This window comes from Dermacentor albipictus, chromosome 1 (assembly GCF_038994185.2).
Source record: "Dermacentor albipictus isolate Rhodes 1998 colony chromosome 1, USDA_Dalb.pri_finalv2, whole genome shotgun sequence".
Lineage (NCBI taxonomy): Eukaryota > Metazoa > Arthropoda > Arachnida > Ixodida > Ixodidae > Dermacentor > Dermacentor albipictus.
In genome coordinates this window covers 143,006,641-143,027,606 of record NC_091821.1, presented here as the reverse complement: position 1 = coordinate 143,027,606, position 20,966 = coordinate 143,006,641, and the positions used below count along the sequence as shown (strand labels likewise).

Sequence of the window (20,966 nt, the reverse complement as noted above, 5' to 3'; positions counted from 1 at the left end):
TCTCTCTCTCTCTCTCTCTCTCTCGCAGGATCTCTTGCTGCTGATCATTGTTGTGGGGTACTCAATGAGACAGTGCTCCACAGAAACATCGTAGGTGACACAGTGAGTTCCCTGAAGGGACTCCCCGCTCCTCGTACGATGGAAATGTTATAGGCGGGAATCAATGCAAAGCATCTCCAACACATATGTTGCTTTAATACGACGATCAGTATCGAAAATAAAAATATGGTATTTTACGTGCCAAAACCACTTTCTGATTATGCGGCACGCCGTAGTGGAGGACTCCGGAAATTTCGACCACCTGGGGTTCTTTAACGTGGACCTAAATCTAAGTGCATGGGTGTTTTCGCCCCCACCGAAATGCGGCCGTCATGGCCGGGATTCGATCCCGCTACCTCGTGTTCAGCAGCCCAACACCATAGCCCCTGAGCAACCACGGCGGGTAATCAGTATCGAACATAGCTTCCGCCACTGCGCTTCGTTTGAGGACCTTAAGACGTTTTCTACGTGCCGCGGCAAGTAGCTTGAACAATATAACGCTCACAAAGAAGCTCTAGATTTTCCTAACCTGTTTCTCCGTATGTTATAATATACAGTGCGAGTTTTACGAAATTTTTAAAGATCGCCTTTGGCAGACAGCCTACTCCTTGTCCTTGAGCTGTATTATTCCAAGAGGCGGACATTACAAGCTCGAGAAATCGGAGCACAAATCCATATAATTAACAAATATGTACTAATTAACTGTTAAATTAATTACATTACGGCACATATGGCAGTTTACGAATTGTAGCCGGATGAGTTTGCAAGACGTGCCCACTTGAAATGAATTTCCAGGAGGACACCAGTGTCGAGATATTATTTCCCAAAGTATGGGAACATGGGCTTTCCTGTTACTTTCGTGCTTCATTGCATAAAGGAGCGTTTTGTTTAAAAAAAATGGAACAACAGTTCATTTTTACGGCAAGTTTGATGGCACATATCTCCGAACTGGCGTCATTCTGGAAATTCATTCAAAGTGGATACGCCTTGCGAACTCAGCGGCTACAATGCGTAAATTGCAACATGCGCCGTAAAGTAATTATTTAGGAAGTTAATTAGTGAATTTCCGGTAATTAGTTGAATATGTGTTTCGATTTATCGTGAAAGCAATATCCGCCTCTCTGAATAATCGAGCCCAAGTACTACAAAGATCCGGAACAGACCATTTTTCAAAATTCCGTAACACTTAAGTGTGATCACCCAGCATTTAGAACAAAGCTTCTTCCTCCACATAGTGGCTGCTGACTGCTATTTTTGAGGGATGAGCTGCTCCCGCAGAGACACCAAGCACGGACGTGAGTTTCAATGCGAACAAAAGGGGGTCGAATCGGGTACGGAGTGCGGAGAATACAGAGGCTCGGAAGAAGCGTTAAGTGGGGCAGGGACGTCTTCGAGCGCAGTTTAGAACGCAAACGAGAAGTGGAACACCGTTGAATGCCGGCGATGAGCACTGAGGAGCGCGGCGAACATTTCGTCCAGGAACACGAGGCGGAGGAGCGTCGACACGAAACGAAGGACGAGTTCGAACGCGAGCGCTCACGTGCTCGTAAATGCAAAGCCGAGTGGCGTCGATACGCAGCTGTCTCGTTACTGCGTGTGGACACCACCCGGTTTGCGTAAAAAACGCATGCATTTTGTGCTAAAGGCGCGGCCACACTGTAGGACGACAACCCGCCAATTTGTTCCAGCGACAGCGGCCTACATCGTGTCGGCGCCCCTGTCATAGTCTGCCGGCGCCAACAGTATGCAAACGGTCGGCCGTGTCGGCAAGCTCTGACTGTCTGGAGACAGCCACATTTTACTGTTATTCATCAACGATATGACGGCCCTATCGCCGCGCAGACGTTGCTATCGTGGAATGCGTTGCCACTGGTACATGTGCTGTTCGCGTTGCATCTGTTTAACCCCTTCTGAAAACTACACGTTGTTACCCGTAAATACTTACTGTCCAGATAAATCAGGGTGATACGCGGGAGCCAAAATTGTAGTACTGTGGAACTCCTATATTACTGCCATGCATTAAAATATAAATGCATGATGGAAATTAAAAAGGTTCCCATTTTTGTGCAACTTATACTTTTCTGCGTGCATCATGTCATGTGGAAAGGGCGACTGACGGGAAATTTAGAAATATTGCTGGTGTTCGCCTGATTGTAGACAGTATTTCAATTTCCCGTCATTCAATTGTGGAGAATAGAAGGCAGCGTGTCCTATCCTAATTAATATATTTTCTTTTGTACGCGCATCAGCGGCATGACACGCACATAACTGAATAATAGCAATGTAATATTTTGCAATTGTAGCTGCTGGCGAATATCAAGTACCTCTCGCTGCTAAGCTCGAGGTCACGAGATCAAATCTCGGCCGTGGCGGCCGTATTTCTATGGGAGCGAAATACGAAAACGCCCGTGTCAAAATTAATCCGCAGTCCCCCACTGCGGCGTGGCTCATGATCAAATCATAATTTTGGCACGTAATAGCGCAGAATCCAATTCATTAAGTATCTCCCTTTCCTTTTTTGCTTCAACTTGATGTGTTGACTACAGCAGATAACGTGTAATCTTACTGTGTGTTATGTTATTCACCGCCGGAATTAACAAGCGCATATTGGGCAAACAGGCTTCGTGTAAGTTAATATTTCTTTTCCTTTCCTTTTTCTGAGCACACTCGGCCGCAGGGCGTGCCTCATTTTAGGCAGACCCTAACGTAACCGTTGTCTGAAGTTGTCCGCCTGAAGCATAATATCTTGCTAGCAAAGTTTCATTCAAACATCTGCTTTAAGAATGATGGTCTATATAAAAGGCTTCTTGAGTATGCTTAGCGAGGAAGATTACAAGTGTGCTTCAGCACTCATTGCAAAATGGCTCTGAATTTGTGTGGCAACGGCTACTTTTTTATACTACTCGCGGTAGCCTTCTTATGAACTGACCTTATTGTTTTCGCTTCCTCGTTTTCTGCGGTTAGGCCATGGTCAAGAAATTTTCTTCACTTAAGCGACTAACTCTTTTGTCTTTTTCCATGCTGCGAAAATATACTTTGGCAACAGAAAATAAAGTGCAGCAGGGGCGGCGACAGCTTTGCGAGCATTGCAAGCTGCTGATCTCCAAGTGTTGGTCAGAACGCCTGTAAGCTTGAGCGATGGAACCGTTTGTCTACTGCACTTTGTTGAAACGTTTATATTTGGAATGACATAGCTGGTCATCATTCCTAGCCTAGCTTCTGCTCCAAAAACGGAACTTGCTCCAACAGTCAAATGATATGGTGTGTCATGTAAGAGTCGAAGTGGTTAGAAAATCTCTAAGGCAGAAGTTATCAGCGTCTAGCTCATAACTACGCTTAAACAGGGAAAAAAAGAAGCTAAGTAATGCTTATTTTACTGAGATTAGCGTTCTTTACGAACGTCATGCACTTCTCATTCTGTCCGTCCATATCTAACCTCTTTCACGCCAACCTGGGTCACTAGGAATGTGCCCGCATAAACAAATTGAAAATAGACAACTTGGGCCATCGGGTATGTATGGTATGAAAGCAGAAAAAAATCATTCGCAACTTGAACGTGAAGCACTGGCCCTCGTATTTGGAGTAATGAAGTTGCGTGGTTACCTTCTAGGGCGAGAATTCATCCTGGTCACAGATCACCAGCCGCTTCTGGGCCTGCTGAGACCGGATCGGCCCACTGCGCCTCTGGCTGCTGCTCGCATTCAGCGCTGGGCGCTGTATTTGGGAGGATTTCGCTACAAGTTACAGTAATCGCCAGGCAAGCAGCTCCTGAACTCGAACGCGCTTAATAGGTTGTCACAAGAAACTTTGGAGCCAACCACGGAAGGGGAGCCACCTGACTACGTTATGGCACTCGCATGTGTCCAGGAGGGGGCGGTGTGGGTAGAACTGCAGGCACTGACGGCAGGTGACGCAGTACTTTCAAAGGTCGTGCAGTACACAAGAGATGGGTGACCTCCAAGCTCTAATGCTTACTTCCCTTTTACGACCGCAGACTGGAACTGTCATTGGCCCACCGTTTGCTGTATTGGGGCCGTAGAGTTGTCATTCTAGTTAACGTGCAACATAGAATGTTGCACATGTTGCACGAGACACATCAAGGATCATCGGCGATGAAATCAATCACTCGGTCAGCTTTCTGGTGGCCAGGAATGGACCATGCCATAGAACAACTGTCAGCGGGGTGCACAAGCTGAATCCAAAATCGACCATTGCCGGTATCTGCTCCGCAAGTTAACTGGCCGACCTGCCAGGAAAACTGGTCGAAAGTGCATCTAGATTTCGCGGGGCCAATCAAAGGAAACATGACCCTTGTTCTCGTAGATGCTCGCAACAAACGGATTGAGGCTGTACCAATGAAACAGGCGACCATGTCTTCGACTATTACTTGCCTGCGCAGCTTCTTTCGCAGGTTCGGCATTCCTCGCACCATTCTTTCAGATAATGGGACGCAGTTCACTAGCCAAGTATTTACTGATTTTGCGAACAATAACATAACCCACCTGCGCACGGCTGCGTTTCATCCACAGTCGAACGGCTTAGCAGAGAGAGCCGTCCGAACTGTTAAATATGGGCTGAAGATGAACCAGGGCAGATTAGAAGATTGCCTTTGCAGACTACTTTTCAACTACCGGAGAACAACCCTTGCATCGGGCAAGTCTCCTTCAGAACTTCTTCTTGGCTACCAAATCTGGGCCGGTATTTTGTAGCGATGCCTTTTCCGATTCTATGCTTTTTCAGGCTTTTCGCGCTTGGCCAGTGGTAAGAGCGACGGTCTGCCCACATTATCAACGGGATCAGGCGGCCGTGTGTGGTGGATGATAAGAACAGCATAGAATAAGGCATAAGGCATCACTACAATATAGCGGCCCTGGTCCCGCCTCGACACATCTTTTCCTCCTTTGGTTGCAGGAAGATCGGGAACATCGGATGACTGGACCCTCGCACCAGACACAAGTGTTTACGTCCGTAACTTTGGTAAAGGTGATAAGTGGAAGATGGGCACGGTAAAGTGAGCAGACGGAGCTAGGATGTTGACAGTGGAAGTGCCTGAGGGTCTCGTTCGGCGACACGTTGATCAAGTTCACACAAGGAACGACACGACGGCTACCCAACGCCACAGGGAAAGTGAAAGCTCGTCCATCTCGAGAACTCCTCAAGGAACTCCCAGAGCAAGGCCAAAGGCAAGAGCCGAAACTCGTGAAACGTCACCACCACAGCGTCAGTCATCACCCCAATCCCTGAACGCACAAGAGAGAAACGGTGAACCTACAGTGGACACAGAACTCAGACGCTCAACACGAGAGCGCAGACCTGTGCAGCGTCTTCCGTATTATTGATCGAGAAATGTTATAACTGCAGTGTTTTTCTCATTTCTCAGATGTAGTCGACAGCTACACGTGCCAATCTGGTTGCCTATCTTATGTTTGCTTACTTTGTTTCCCTTCCCCTCCTTCCTTAACCTGTCTTTATATTTCGACGTGCACTGCAAATAAACGCCCATTCTTCCAGCTTGTCAGCTTGTGTCTGCCTCGTCTGCGTCAAGCGCAGTGTTTGACAAACTAATAGATACGGTTGTTCAAGGCCGTATAACAAATATCAAGCACGAAGATATACTTTTCAGTCCTTGTCAAATTGAATTTCGTCCCGGGCACTCCATATGGTGCACCCATGTAGAAATAGAGAGCCGCATTGAACTTGCTCGCGGCAAACGAGAGTACGCAGCTTTGGTGACGCTATAGATGTAGCAAAATTAAACGATGCTTGTTACGATCGGCCTGCAGGGGTACTGCTCTGCAAAGCGATTTCAGCCCGCTGCACGTGCTTCGATCAACCCACGGTGGTGGCGCCCTTCAGAGAACCAGCGAGGACGACAGCAATAACCAACCATGAACTTCCTTCGGAGAACTGGAGACTACGGCAGCGTTAATCCACCATGCGCCTCGTTCGGAGAATCGGCGATGGCAGCAGGGCTGGCAACGTTTGGCGCCCTGTGTATTGTTGGTTGATTTGCCGGGTCTTCATGGTCTCTCTGCAGCAAGAAGAGCTTCCATAACAAAAGGGTGCTTTGCGGTACGTTTTCCTCGGGCCCCAGGATTCGTCACAGACTGCTGACACTCGTGGCGACTACAGGAGAAAGCCAGCTCTGGAATTTAGAGGCGCCGGCTGGGGTCAGGCGTGACCACTTGGCTACGAGGACGCGCTCAACTCGGTTTCTGAGAATCCAAAGTGCGTACGTGTGTGTGTGAGCCCTCCTCTTCCAAAAAGGCGGGTCAACTTCGATGACGGTGGACGCTACGAAAAGGCGGCTCTGGTACGATGTCTGGTCGAACGTTTCCCTTACCTAGGGATCAAGGGAGGACACAGTGTTTATAAGCAGCTGTTTGTCGCTGCTAGAGTGTGCTCGTCAGTCTGCTCGTGATCGTACTCGTGAGCTGTGTGCTCGTGCTCGACCAACACTGTGCTGGGTGTGTTTGGAGCGTCGTGCTCGTATGCTGTATGCTTCATCTTGCGTGCCCCATTTGGGAGTCACGCTAGACTGTCGAATGTATCCCCTGTTCTAATGTATATCTGTAAATAAATCTTGCTTGCCTAGTCCTGCCCCCCCAAGTTCCTCCCTACGACCTACAACCCTTACAACTGGTGGCAGCGGCGAGATCGTCCGACGACTCCGACACTCTGTAGGATATCGTATTCTGTTCAATAAGCTTGAGTGCACGAATTTCCCTAGATATATAACCGTTTGGATCAATGAATTTATGAGAGATAGACAGTTTTATAGTTATCAATGCGGTATATCGACGTCTGAACACAAGGTGACAAGAGGTGTACCATAGGGTGCCGTTCTTTCCCCTATTTTATTTAACATTTTGCTAAGTACAATTCATTTGTCTCAAAAAGAACATGGGCGCAATAACGTAAAGCTATTCCAAACTTTTCTACTCCAATTCTGCAATCAGCCCTACGCGATTGGTCAAAAACTGTTTTGAACCACCCCCACTTCGCCTGTCTGTCACGCGACGTCACGAAAAGCGCGATAGCTCCCAATCGGATATGACGCGTACACACCGATTATGCATCATTGGGCCTAACAAAAAAGAATAGTTATTTCTGATTCGACGCCTTTTAGGCATAAACCCTCGGCTATTGGTCAAAAGTTTTCGGGCTGCACCCACTTCACCTGCCTGGCACGCGACGCCACAAAACCGCGAAAACTCACTGCGTCAAAGTGAAGTGTACTTGTTAACGGTGCATTAATATGCCATATGCCATAATGACAAAACTGATTTTTTTCCTGAATAGCCGCAGGCTGCCCCTTTCCGAAAGGAATAAATGATGGCTGCCGGCTATCGCTCAGGCACTGGCTACTCGCACCTACTGGAGAGCATGGGTTTATTTGCGTACAAGAAACCTTTTTGCGTGGCCGTGTAACGCTTTCAAGCAGTTTCGGTACGTTTACGACCTCGCTCTGCCAAGTCTTCTTTGCTGAGGATCCGTTTTAGCGGTATTCTTAACCTTCCGTTGCATGCCGCCGCGAAACCAAGTAAGGCAAAGCGGACCAATCGCAGACGCCGGCACCCCTTTCTTCATCCAGTTATCGCTTTTCAGTGCACTGGCTCGGCCCCATCGAATCCCCCTCCACTTGAACGTGCTCCTCGCCTCTTGTCAGCCAATTAGGTAAGACAATGTCGCTCAGTGTGAGTAATGTTATTAGTTTTTCAAGCAAACAAAAGTTACTTCCTATAAACGAGGACAGCGTTTGATTGGTCTGTTCAGACAACCCTGCGGGTCACCGCCCGATGCTTGCGTTGGCGGTTACGCAAATATGACGCCAGAAGATCGGAATAAAAACATATTGGGATAGTTTTATATTATATGGCCCAATGTTTATGCGGACGATATCGCATTTTTACGTCCGCAACTAATATACACTCACTAAATCAATCGTTCAAGAATTACTTAGGCATGCTATAGACATAGGGGTTATGCATGTCGTTAAAGGGCCCCTGAAACGGTTCGGACAAATTTTGTAGACGCGTAGGGTACAGCTTAAGTAGAACATTCGCACCACAATTTAAGTGAAGCGTTACGTATTAATGGAGCTACAAGCGATTAGAAGTTACCCTCCTCCCCAACCATGCTTTTCCTCCTCAACTCGTTCGCCGAGCGAGAGGGGCTAAGCTCCGCCTTTACTGGTCCTGCGTCACGATACGACGTCACATCGTCCACTTCCGGTTGTTTGGAGCCCGCCCCGCCCGCGCGAAACCTCTCCGCTAGCCGCTTGGCTGTCGACCCCAAGCGAGAGCTATCGAAGCAGCGTGCGTTGCGAGCATTCTGTCGTAGCTCCGAACGCGTCTGGTATTCCGGTAACCACAGGCAAGCTGGTCATTTCGGCAAATGACTGGAGGCATAAACTGAAGCTGATGAAGGAACTTTGGCGTAGACGTATGTGAGCGGCCTGATCGGTCTGCGCGGTCCAGACACTTGTTGGCGCAGCGCTTAACCAGCCAAACAAAGCGCTAATATTGCTCTAATCAAGTGTAAAACATTTTAAACATTTATAAAAACAACGTGTTCATTATTACACTCCTGCGAGAAATACGCACCAGCAGCAAAGAAGAATACGCTTCGTTGCTGCTACTGCGTATGGTTGAGCTTCATGCCACCAGGTAGCTGCACCGTGCAGACCATTCACATTTGCCCTTCTGCTCATCTCGGCTCATCCCGTTACGGCACAGTGAAGCGGCCAGACCTTGTCCCCTTGCGCTTACGTTTGCCCTAATACAGGACTCGCGAAACGCTATTGCGTTAGTAATCTTCCGGTGTAAAGTGACGGCCAAAAACGCGCAAATTCTGGCGCCGATCAGATAGCTGCAGTCCGATGCGCAGCAGCCAGTTCGCTCGTACGCTGCCTTGCAGAGGGACATGATGTCGCAGCTTGACATATTGCCAGTCGCTACGTTTGCAGTCCACAAGGCAACAAAGTCGAATTATAGCGCTCGCGAAAAGACTGAGAACAACTCTGACCGCGGAGCTCTCGTCAAAATGGAATACGTTGTAACACAAGCAGACGACACTTGCTGTGTGCCGGAAGTGCTTAAGTGTACTGAAAAATTGTTCTTGAGCATTCTCTTTATGTTGCTTTCTTTTTATAAAAAACAAATTAACTAACATTCCAACTATTACGAAGATCATTCGTTTACCATAAAGTTGGAAAAATTATCGATCACGCGCCCTGGTCAGCCAATCGGATAGCTCGCCCCACTGGCGTCATATGGGTGATTTCGGTCATATGGGTAGGGGCGGCTTAAAATGCCGCCGAGCAGTGCGCTGCGCTCGGCAGCGATGTGCATTTTTAAAACCTTATAATAAGTTACACGCTTTACGCAGAGCACTTAGATGTGTCAATTAATGATCAGAAGGACCTACTCCGTACGTCGTAACGACTCAGTACGTTTGTAGAAAATCGTCAAAAGTGTTTCAGGGTCCCTTTAATTTCCGTTAAGTGCACAGGGGCATATATCTCCACAATAACGCCAGGAAATCATTCCTCAAGTTGACTCAGTCATGTACCTTGGTGTTATTTACTATGGCAAGCTCACCTGGCGCAGTCACATTGAACATCATAAACCAAGGCAGAACGTGCCGTCGCTCTGCTCCGCCGGCTCAGCCACCCTTGCTCTGGACTAAGCAGGGATACCTTACTGGAGATATACCAGATGTATGTTCCGCCCATATTATAATTCGGCTGCGTATTATTTTCCGATGGCCCCGCGTACAAAATTAAGCCTCTCATAATTTTTTTTTGAAAGGGAAGCCCTACGCTTATGCATCGGGCTACCTAGATTCGTTGCGAACACTGTTTTATATCAGGAAGCTCATATACCAACCCTTGATTGCAGATTCCGCATGCTTACGGCTCAGACATTTTTAAAATGTATGACTTTTTAAAAATAAATACGCAATATGTATTTATCACTGAACCATCTGTGTTTTTTGAAGCATCGTGGTCGAGACTACAGAGCCCTCAGATAATATTTGTGTAAGCGCAGTTACAACAATTTTGTTTCCATACGTCAAGTTTGCCATTCGAATAATGCCTCACCAGATTTCCAATTGAGATTGAGGGCATATTTCCGAATCATGCTAAACTATTACCAAGCAGACATTTAAATAATATCTTACAAGACCTCCTACACCAGCTAGCCACTGACAATATAATAGCTGCTGACGCTTCTATGTACAATGAGAAGGCAGGAGTGGAGATCTTTGAATCTCTTCAATGGTCTTACTCTCTTAGCCTTCCTGACTTCACACGCATACTTCAGGCAGAATTATTAGCGATTGTATCAGCATTACGAAAGCTTCCCCAAAATGACCCCTTAGCTGTTATTGTGACCGACTCGCTGCCTGTATTCACAGCTAGCACTTACTGCATCTTCAAATTCAAGAATTCTGCGAGAATTGGAACGAACATCCCTCAATGACCCTTCCATATGTGTTTTGCCGACATCAGCTCATGTCACCGCAGCTAGGTACAGAAATTTCGCTATATCGCAAAATTCTGCAATATCCACGCTAACGTCGTCTTCTGAATTCCACCACCTTAGTTTCCCATGGACTAATAATTGGTGTCCTTCAAGGCAATTGGAAGTTTCTTTCACAAAAGTGCGATGTCGTATACCGCCTCTAAATATTTACTTACACGAATCTGGTCTCGCTGTGTCCCTTCTATGTTCTTTTTGCAATGCACCTGAATTTATTTAACATTACTTTCTCTCGTACCACCGATTTTCTAGACAAAGTAAAGTCTTTGAAAACTCATTTCGACAACTTGGGCTATCGCTAACCTCGCTAACCATTCTTTCTTTTGGGGCGACTTCATTGGGATCCAGCCACAGGGATGCTTTCCTCGCAATTTACAATTTTATTAGAGAAACAAAAAGAGTAACATGCTGAATGTTTTAAATTATCAATTATTTCTATTGTTTCACTTTATGTTAAATTATTTTATCTCAAAATTTTTAACAATATTTTTAAAGCTTCTAAATCACACTTATTCCCACGCTCTACTATTCAAAATGACATTATGGGGTTTTGCATGCCAAAACGATGATTACATTATGAGGCATGCCGTAGGGGAGGGGGGGGGGTAGGGACTCCGGAAATTCGGACCACCTGGGGTTCTTTGACGTGCACCTAAATCTCGTACATGGGTGCTTTCGAATTTCGCCGCCATCGAAATGCGGCCGCAATGAGAAAGGCTTGCATGAAAGAGGAATCTTTCAAACCACACAGTCACAGCAGTCAACAGCAAACCGCTGCCTGGGCTGCATTTTAAAACTTTTTTTTTTGCTCTTGGTGACTCGACTGACTTGTTGGCACAGTCTACCTAACTTATTTCAGGCAGTGAGCAACAACCTAACGCCTGCCCTGCTGACAATCTTTTTGAGGTTATGCGCAACCCGGTGCACCTATGGGTAACTGCAAACAGTTGCTGCGAGTTCTCAGATTGAGTGGCTGCGGATTGCTTGCTTTTAGAGACTGCAGCAGACCTTATGTGCAGAACATATCCCATATGTGCACCAGACCGTGCATGACTTTAAAAATCACCGCCCATGCACTCCGTACAGATGGTCAACCAGCGAAGCTGAAACGTGCGACCCGGTGCTTATCGCTGGGTTAATCCCGACGGTTCAATAAACAACGGCTTAGTAGGATGCTGAATACTCGGCACGCAGTTGCTACTCATGCTCAGCTGCACGAGCTTGTTCTTGCGCCCGGGCTGCAGCATCGGCACGGCGTAGATAAGCTCGTTCCCGGTCCTGCTCGCGGCGTTATTGATCGAAAGCTGCCTGCTCCTCAGAAGTACGTATGACGCATGGATTTCTTATCTCGGAACCAGAGAGAAACTGCTGCACACGCGCTCTGGTGCGACGGACAGCAACGATGTCACTACCGGCGCAGCCAATCATAGCCAAGCCACGCCTTGCTATATGACATGCGGTTATGCGGGTTACTTTTTGTTACATTCTTGACAAAGTTATTCCTTGCAATTTGGAGAATGACAGCGCACAAACAAATGTCATGCAACAAAACACCGACAGCGCATGTCTTTTATGTTAAATCTTCTCAAACTTAAGTACTAAACATGCAAAACAATTACAGAAACCTGACAATGATGTAATATTTTTGGCGCGGCTGTGCACTACCTCCGGAATCGGTCCACGCAAGAGGCCGCGTTTCTACCAGAAAGCTCGCCTTCGCGCATAGCGTTCGCCGCAAGCGTTTCCCAGTAAACATTACGGTACATAAGCTGCAGTTGCAGGGAAACGTCAGGAGCAGTCAGGGATCTTTCAATGCTTTCAATCTTTCCAAGACGAAGCTTAAGCGTCCTCCATTTTTTTTTTGCAGTGCAAAGTTCGCGGGCAGTTTTCACTCACAGTAAAGTGAATTATTTATTCAAATTCGAGAAATTGAGTGCGAAGATGAACAATTTTTGCTAGCTTTGGGTTACAAAGGTGGGATGAAAAATACGCAATAAGCGTAAAGGTGAGGAAGGACGGGTAAATTTTATAACGTGAGGTGAGGATGAGGCTTGGGTGTAGACGGCAAGGAAGGAAAACAGAATATGAAGGTACCTGCCCAGTTCAGAAATCCTTCATCTTATTGCCGTCTACATCATTTCATCGTGTCATTCAATTGTCGTCGAGCCGTCGTCATGCTATTGTCATCTCCGTCATCGACATGCATCGTCATTCCGTCGTCGTCAAGCTATCATCGCCGCCGTCCTGTAGTCATACACGCTCGCATTTTACACATTTGGGCATCTCAGCACGTTTATACCACCCAGCTATCGTTTGATAAACATCCACCGATGATTTCTGTCAAATGGTTGTTTTGTTTTAGTTTCGATGTCTTTTTTCTTTTTCTTTGTTTTTTTATCGTTACTTTTTTTTTCTGAATGTAAATGGTGTAAAAACGGTCAACAGCGCAAATTCTGCCTTCCCTGGCTCCAACCAAAACGCCCACATAAGAAAGAACTTAGCAGATTGGACAAATGGGTTAGTTGGTTTACTTGCAACCGAATTTTTTACTGCCTTACCACCTTCGAGTTATAGCCAGCGTCTTCTTTTTCTCTTTCTTTTTTATTTTCATCAGAACGCAATACGGCATATTCTCTGGTGGATTAGCATCCATCGTTGGTGCAGAAAGCTGTGTGGGCACTATTGGGCAGATCCTCTAGTGAACCGACATGAGCAACCGTTTATGGTCCCTCTTGCGCGTCCTTCTCTGTGCTCACTCTCTCCCTATTTTTCTATTTGCGTTCCCCCTTACCGCCAGTGTAGGGCAGCAAACTGGACGCTGGTATAGTCGACTTCCCTGCTTTGTCCCTACTTGCTTTCTCTCAGGTAGACTACCATAAATGGCGGACATTAGTTCAGGGCCACATAGAAATGAGCAGGTACTTAAAAAGATTCACCACTTAACTAACTATTCACTTTCGACCAAATGCTGCAATGTTGAAACTGAAGCCTAGAAGTAGGGAACAATAAGTCCAGCGTGTGCCTAGGCCAAGGTCCAGGCCTGATGGTGCACGGCACCTCACCCATTTCCTCGTCGCAATGCACTGGAACATTCAAATTCACCGGAATGTGCTGATTTGCGACTGTACTCGCTTGACCTCCATTGTGCCTTCGACAACCTCCTGGTCTGCTTGGATGCGGCACAGATTTACTGTGTCGCTTGTGGTTTGGCATAGCTTTTACGAACGCATACTGTTTAAGTATCGGCGTGATGGGCAGTGTCTCGTGCAGCATTCGTGACTGCGACGAGATCACATGACATAACCTCATCTACTGCCATTTTTTTTACAGTGAAAGACAGACAGTACGTACCGCTGTAAGCTGGCTGGACAACAGCGTTCACACAATAAAAAATATTGGGAGCGTGAAGTTGATCGCCATCCACGCAGCGGGCCACAAAAGCCCCAACTGCGTTTTTTGAAGTCGTCTGAGCTTGGCGACCGTCTTTGCGCGGTGAGCGCTGGGGTGTACGCGCGCGAATCACTTGTTCTTCATTTCCTTTTCTGCCCGCTTCCCTCTCCCAGAGTGTAGGATAGCAAAACAGGTGGAGCCTAGTTAACTTCCCTGCCTCATTCCCGGCCTTTTCAATAACAAAAAAAAATGCGTGTCTGACGGTGGGCTTCGACCCATGGTCCCTCTGTACAATAGCCCGATTCTCTACTCAAGGCCACTAGACGCAGGACTTTTTTTTCGTACCAATGTCAGCTAACGGTTGGTGTGCGTCACGTCGCATCGTTTCAAAATGCCTTAATTAAAAACCAAGAGCAAGCCCGCTCCCGCCAGTTCCTTTAGATGCAGGCGCAGCAATGGAATCTTTCCCGGAGTTTTGCCGGTCGTAGTCATTTCCTGACCGGATATATTTATGGACATGTATAGCCAACTTGATCCCCAGGGCAGGTGCCCGATAGATAATTTGGTGCTGGCTGCTATCTCATCTAGCAGGCCACTGGTATGTGCTCAAACAGCCAACCTAGGATCTGGCTATGTGCTAATGTAGGAATGTGCCACTGGGTATATGTTCAATATTGACTAATCCCCCAGGATGGATGTACCGCTATGACACAGGGGGTATGAAGCCTTGAATGTATTTAGATATGTGTACTACTCTGAGCATGCGCCTCTTATCAACATCCCTCCCTCAAAGAGTATCATGCATGGCTTTGTCCTCGTGAAGCTGACGGTTGCAAGCTATAAACAGGTGACGAGGTTGTAATCGCGTCATCTATTGCTGCTGAGCTACGCTGCGTTACTGCTTTGTTAGTGCTGTGCTGCTACCTCAAGCAAGCTTAGCTTCAAACATTTTGTTGAATCTGCGTGTTTTATTTAACTGTATATAAGGCTTTTCGCGCTCTATACGTTACATGTACCGGGTGTCCCAGTTAACTTGGACCCAGATTTAAAAAAGAACAGCGCTCTAGATAAATCGTACTGACTGCATAGTAGCCGTAGTCATGTATACTAACAGCCAGTATTTTTTTTTACACGAAGTATTAATTTATTTAGTTATTTCAACTAGTGAACTTTTTTCATTATTACTTGAATCGCAATTGAACATATCAATTACAACGTTGTAGGGCATCTCGAATTACCTCCAAATCAAGCACTTGTTTCGTGCTCAGCTTTGCCTCGTTGGTTTCTCCGGGTTTCTCCGGAAAGCCGGGAAACCATGACGGCGCTCTTGTGACTAACTTTGCGCACTCATCTTGTTCTGTAGATAGGCGCGCCGAGAACGTATGTTCCTTTTGTTCCCTTTAGCAATAGAAACAAACCTTGCGGAGACTATCTCCATCCAATGCGTTTTGGCGAATCTGTACGGCCAGCATATGCTGCTGTCGATTACGTAAATCATTTTTGCTTGACATGCCAGTGCGTAGATAATAACGGAAGATTTCAACGGTACCACGCCAGTGACTGGCTCTTCAAGAAGACCGTCATGCCCTTCACGAAGGATCAGGAGGCTAATATGATCCTGGCTCAGGGGGCGGCGTACGGCGTGGAAGGCAGCCAAGCCGCCAAGCTATTCCGAATGTGGCATTGTGGAGGACGCCCTAGTCCGTAAACAATACTCAGAACGTACGAGACGGGTAATTCCACAAGAAAGTGACACAGGGCTGCAACGGTAGTTGAAGAAGTGGAAACGGATGTTGTGACATTCTTCGCTGCTAACCCTCACGGTAGGGTGCGCGACGCCATTGCGGAGACCGGAACCTCAAGGTCATCAGTGTGAAGGATTTTAAAAAAAGGTCATATGCACCCGTACCATGTACATCTTCGTCAAAAACTTGAAGACCAAGATTTTGAAAACAGACTTCACTTTGTCAATTGGCTTTTCAGGAAATGGAAAGAAGAACCGGACTTTCTCACTCGCGTGCTTTGGGCGGATGAGGCGAATTTCTCCAGAACCGCACAAGTTAATCTCACAACGCGCACTACTGGAGTGATAGGAATCCCCACTGATTGGCACAAACACGACACAAATACCAGTGGTCGTTTAATGTGTGGTGCGGTATTTTTGATGGCAACATTATCGGACCCATATTTTTTGACAACACACTCACGACGCAGCGCTAAGTCAACGACATCCTCAAGGGCCCCGTGAACGATGCCTGTTGCAACGTTCCACTTGCGCACCTTCCGAACATCTGGTTTCAACACGATGGCGCTACTGAGCATAGTAATAGTCAGTCACGAGCATGGCTCGACAAGCATTTTCCTGGACAGTGGAGTGGCCAGCACGGATTTGTACTCTGGCCTGCAAGGTTGCCGGACATGACACCACTGGACTTCTTGTGGGGCTACGTGAAAGATCGCGTGTATAGCAGCGAAACTACCACACCGGAGGCCCTAAAGGCAAAAATAAGCAGAGTCTGCCGCGAGATTCCAACGTCGTTGGTTAAAGCTGCAACAGCACAAGTGTTGGAAAGGAGCAAGTACTGTATTGCTTCAGACGGTGACCTGTTTGAGCACGTGCTGTAAGTGGCAGTGGAAAATAACTGTTGAAAACTGGTGTAAAACGTGACTGTTTAACGCACCTTCACCATGTCACCCTATCCTTAAATAAAAAAAAAGTTTGCGACAAAGATAGAAATAGGTCAGAAACTGCTTCATTTTGCCTCTTTTCTAAAGTTCGAGACAAAAAGGGTAAATGGCTAAACCAGTTGCACCTTTGGCTGTTTCTTTGTGGGTGACTGAGACACCTTACGTACTTGTCGTTCATTTTTTATTGAAATAAACTCCTGAGTAGCTCTTTTCTGTTCTTCCGAGAGCTGCGTTTTCTTCTTTTGTGGTCTTTTGCGCATTGTTTTTTTTTTTAACTTTGGTTGAATTTCTTTTGTAGCTTTGTTTCGTGCACGGGTTTTGTGATACACGAAGGTTAAAGCTATCCCGACTGCCTCATTATCGAGCCCAACAATCTTGCGTCCGCAGATGCTGACGCTTATCGCGCCTCGCGAGATAGGTCGCGAAACCTCTCGAGTCATCCTACATGACGAAGCCTTACACGATGCGGCGATAAATGAATGCAGCCGTATATCTTTCTAAGGTTGCTTGGAGGCGCTTGAGTAGCGGGGCGCGAGCGCGTATCTATATTATTTCGCGTATTTCACGGGCTTTTCTTTTTTTCTTAGAAAAGACAACCAGGCACACTTCAGCACGAAATAAATGCTTGATTCGGAGATTAAGGGGCCCTACAGCTTCGTAACTGACATATTTGTGATTCAAGCAAGAATTTAAAAGTTCACTACTGTAATCTTTCCTTCACGATTATAAGGCGTGCGTCAGCCGTGCATTTGCTACCTTCCTCATTGCCTATCAATCTCCGCTGAGATATCTTGGTGTGCCTATCGATATATTCTGTACAAGTGGTCCCCATTGGCCGTAAAGGACCGTCATCCTGTCAGGGATGTAACCTCTCCATTTTTTCGAGAGTTGAAGCGTGTAAGAGATTTCTTGTTTTATAGCTTATTTACGTTCTGCACGTCTTGCGCTGCCCATGTGTACTACATATCCAAGCATTTTATAGGATATTTGCATGCTTTATTTATCCTTCCTCATAGGAGGCTATCACCTATAGCTACTCCTTCCACTTGAGAATGAAGGCCTTAAAATTGTGTCTTTGCTTGTGCAGCAGTTGGTCATGCAATTTATTATCTTAGAAACTTTCATCATCCATTTGTTATTGATGTCATACGAACACTTTTCGCTTCGCACCCCCGATTCCTATTTGTTACTGCCTGCCGTGCTGAATAATCGCAGTTACGGGGTTTTGCGCCATTGGGAGAGAAACAAACCGTCGGCCGTCTGCCAGAACACCTGATTAACTCCTCACGCCCTCTTTCACTTTCTTCCTCATTCCTTGCCCGCTCTTCCCCGTGCACCTCATATTTACAGGTTTCTTGATGATTGCTCTCTAGAGCACATGTCTAGTGTCGACTGAATACCACTAAATGCTGCACTTACGCATCTGTCCCTTGTGCCAAAATACTGAAGGCTGTGTTTGCCTCTCTTCGGCAAAGAAGTCCTTGTACGCATGCGTAAAGTACATGTTACTAGCAACAAAACATTTTTCTTCAATCTTCGCCTTTCTAGTTCAAAAACATTCATCTAATTCTAGGGTTTTACGTGCCGCAACCACGATTTGATTATGAGGCGTGCGGTAGTGGGGACTGCGAATTAAGTTTAACCTCTGTGGTTCTTCAAAGTGCTCCTTTTGCATTTCACCCCCATCGAAATGCGGCCACCACGGCCGGGAATGAACCCGCGACCTCGGGCTCAGCAGCGCAACGTCATAGCCACCCAGCTCCCACGGCAGGTACCTTTCCACCTTGCTTATAAGATCATGGTTTCAAGAAGAATAGATATCTGTATCGTGGAGTGCGAACTGTAGGCTGTTGAGTCAACCTGAAACTATAGAGCACAGCTGCGTTATTTGCAGTGACGCATATATTTCTCTATTTCTCTAGGGGGGGGGGGGCATTTTACTGAGAACAATGAAAAAACGAATTGCCCACCACGTCATTACTTCTACTTACGCATCACTTCTGGTTGAAAAACAACATCAATAGGGCACCATATGATTTTTCTGTGGCAGTTTGTGGCAGTGTTTTCACGTAATGAAGAAAAAGATTGAGACAGCTAAACCACGTCCCGCTCTCAACTGCTTGTTGCTGCGATAGCATGAGTTAGATTCCCAGTCGCGGTAGTGAGTGAAATTTTGTTTTTCTTCGCCTTGTGGTTGAGGGCTCAGTACGACAAAGTTATAGTCGGGTGTAGAGGAGGCCTGATGAGGACGGTGTAACGGGAAGGGTGGACACAGCAAACGCAATTCTGAACTTGCAGCAACAAAGAAGAAGACAAACACGCCAGCTTTACACAGCATTGTTCGAAAACGACAAGAGACGGCGTCGCAACTGTTTTTCATTCTGTCCTTACATTATTTTTTTTCTTTTTGTCCATACCATAACGCTGTCTCATTAATCGCGTCACGCCAACTACACCAACAATTACTATACTCTTGATTCTCGAAACGATAGAAATTACAGAACTGAGCTTCTCCCGCACGAAGCTTCCCACATTCTTCCTCGTTCTCTGTCTCTCTCTTGTTTTCAACCTGCTGTTCCGTTTGTTCCTTCAAATCAGTGAACCCTAATTACAGTATGTGCGTAGCACACATAACCGCTTTGACAGAACGTTCACCTCGCGCGCGCCGTTCTTGCGAACGACGAGCACTTCCATTCTATCAGCAAATAATTGTTATAATTTTTCAGCCGCCTGACCATTCTCATTTCCGTGTTTCCGAGCAGTGTCCTCTTCCCGTGCATTTCAGCACTACTATATCTGCGATGCCGATCCAGTCAGGCCACGTGTATTCAACTCACGATAGGCATATTTCGTTACGAGCATCCGGGCTTCGGGCCACTAGAGCACAGCCGCCCTTATTGAATACGAATTAGAATGCGGCCGCCTTTGATTGTGCGGTGAGCGTTGTTGAGTGCGTTCGCTCGCATCAGTGGTTCTTCATTTGCAGCTCCCTTTCCTTTACTGCCTGCTCCCTCCTCCCCCAGTGTAGGGTATTTTTTGTCTCTCTCTACTAATACTAATACTAGAGATAATACGAAGATGTACGCAACTTCACAAATCACTGGCACTTGCACAACTTACAAATGTGAATTCGAAGCGACGTTTGTAATTTAGGACGCCTATGCAGGGAGGCATTAAAAAGCATTAAACCTGAACGTGAGCATCTCGCTTACAAGCTACCCTAACGACGGCAAAGCTCACGGTGAGGAGCCGTTCGCTGTTGGTTGACATAAAGCTGCAACTTTCCCATAGGATGGAAGTTGGGCCTCCTCCACTCCGTTCCGTTTGAGTTACGCGATACGGATTGAAAGAGTACACCCCAAATCAGTAAAATAGTAAAGGAAGCTTTCTTTTTTTTTTCGCTCTGGTTCTGACAATCTCGTTTCCTTCTCCATATCTTGTCAGCGTTCAACGCTAATGTAGAAGTCGTAATGAAGAATATCAGAGAACTGACAAAAGCGAATTATACGCGGAGAATCTAGGAACAATATAAAATCGCCTACGAGTAACCATCGCACGTGGTTTGTGAGAGAGATTTGACAAGGAAGGAATATCCAAATGACAATTTTCCCGAGCTGAAAATAAAGGTCAATTAACATGGTCCATATCAAAAAGCTCTAACGCTAGAATTGTTCGTAATAGAAAATTCTGACCAGCCCTCATACTTGACATATTATTAATGAAGGTGGTCAGCCAGTGGTAAAATTCATTTACGAACGAAAAGCTTTGTGAATTCGGCCATTGAGCATTACGCGGATTCATCTGAAACGGTGAATCCACGGAATGCAGCCACGACAACAAAACCAAGCGAACGCGCTCGATCTTGCGCTCGGTGCTGCGGCTGGTCACCTTTTCGTTTTCTGCAATACGGCACAGGCAAAGAAATTCATTTCAGCTTACCTTGCAATGTGGAGTTGAATGTGTCTTCCGCTGGCTGGCGATAACGTCTGTTGTTTTTGTTGTTATCTTTTTTTTCTCCGAACTTCTTTTCAAGGTTCTTGCAGTTCTCAGATAGGGAACAGGAACAGAAGACAAGTGAGGTGACGCAAAGGGCAGCTAGATCTGCACTGCTGAGCAACAAGCCGAGGAGCGCTTCTGCTCCAGCGAGTTCTGGCGCCTCCTGTCGACCAGCGGCATGGTGGACCCACGGCGCGCTGTTCACCTGTGGTCGTCGCGCGGTGCCCTTCGGGAAAGCTTTAGCGGCGTGTCGTGTTCCGAGAAAGCCACGCACTCGCGAGGAGGGAGAGTGCGGAGAATTGGTCA

The 20,966-nt window shown here is 46.6% G+C and overlaps 1 protein-coding gene across 1 annotated transcript in view; it reads right to left on the bottom strand.

The window, feature by feature from the left end:
• Window positions 1–20,700, bottom strand: part of LOC135900103 (transmembrane channel-like protein 1) — a 122,729-nt gene extending 102,029 nt beyond the window's left edge. Inside the window, exon 1 of the mRNA XM_065429550.1 lies at window positions 20,604–20,700. The gene's annotated coding sequence lies outside the window, so the exon portion shown is untranslated. The remainder of the gene's footprint in view (window positions 1–20,603) is intronic.
• Window positions 20,701–20,966: the final 266 nt, after the last annotated feature.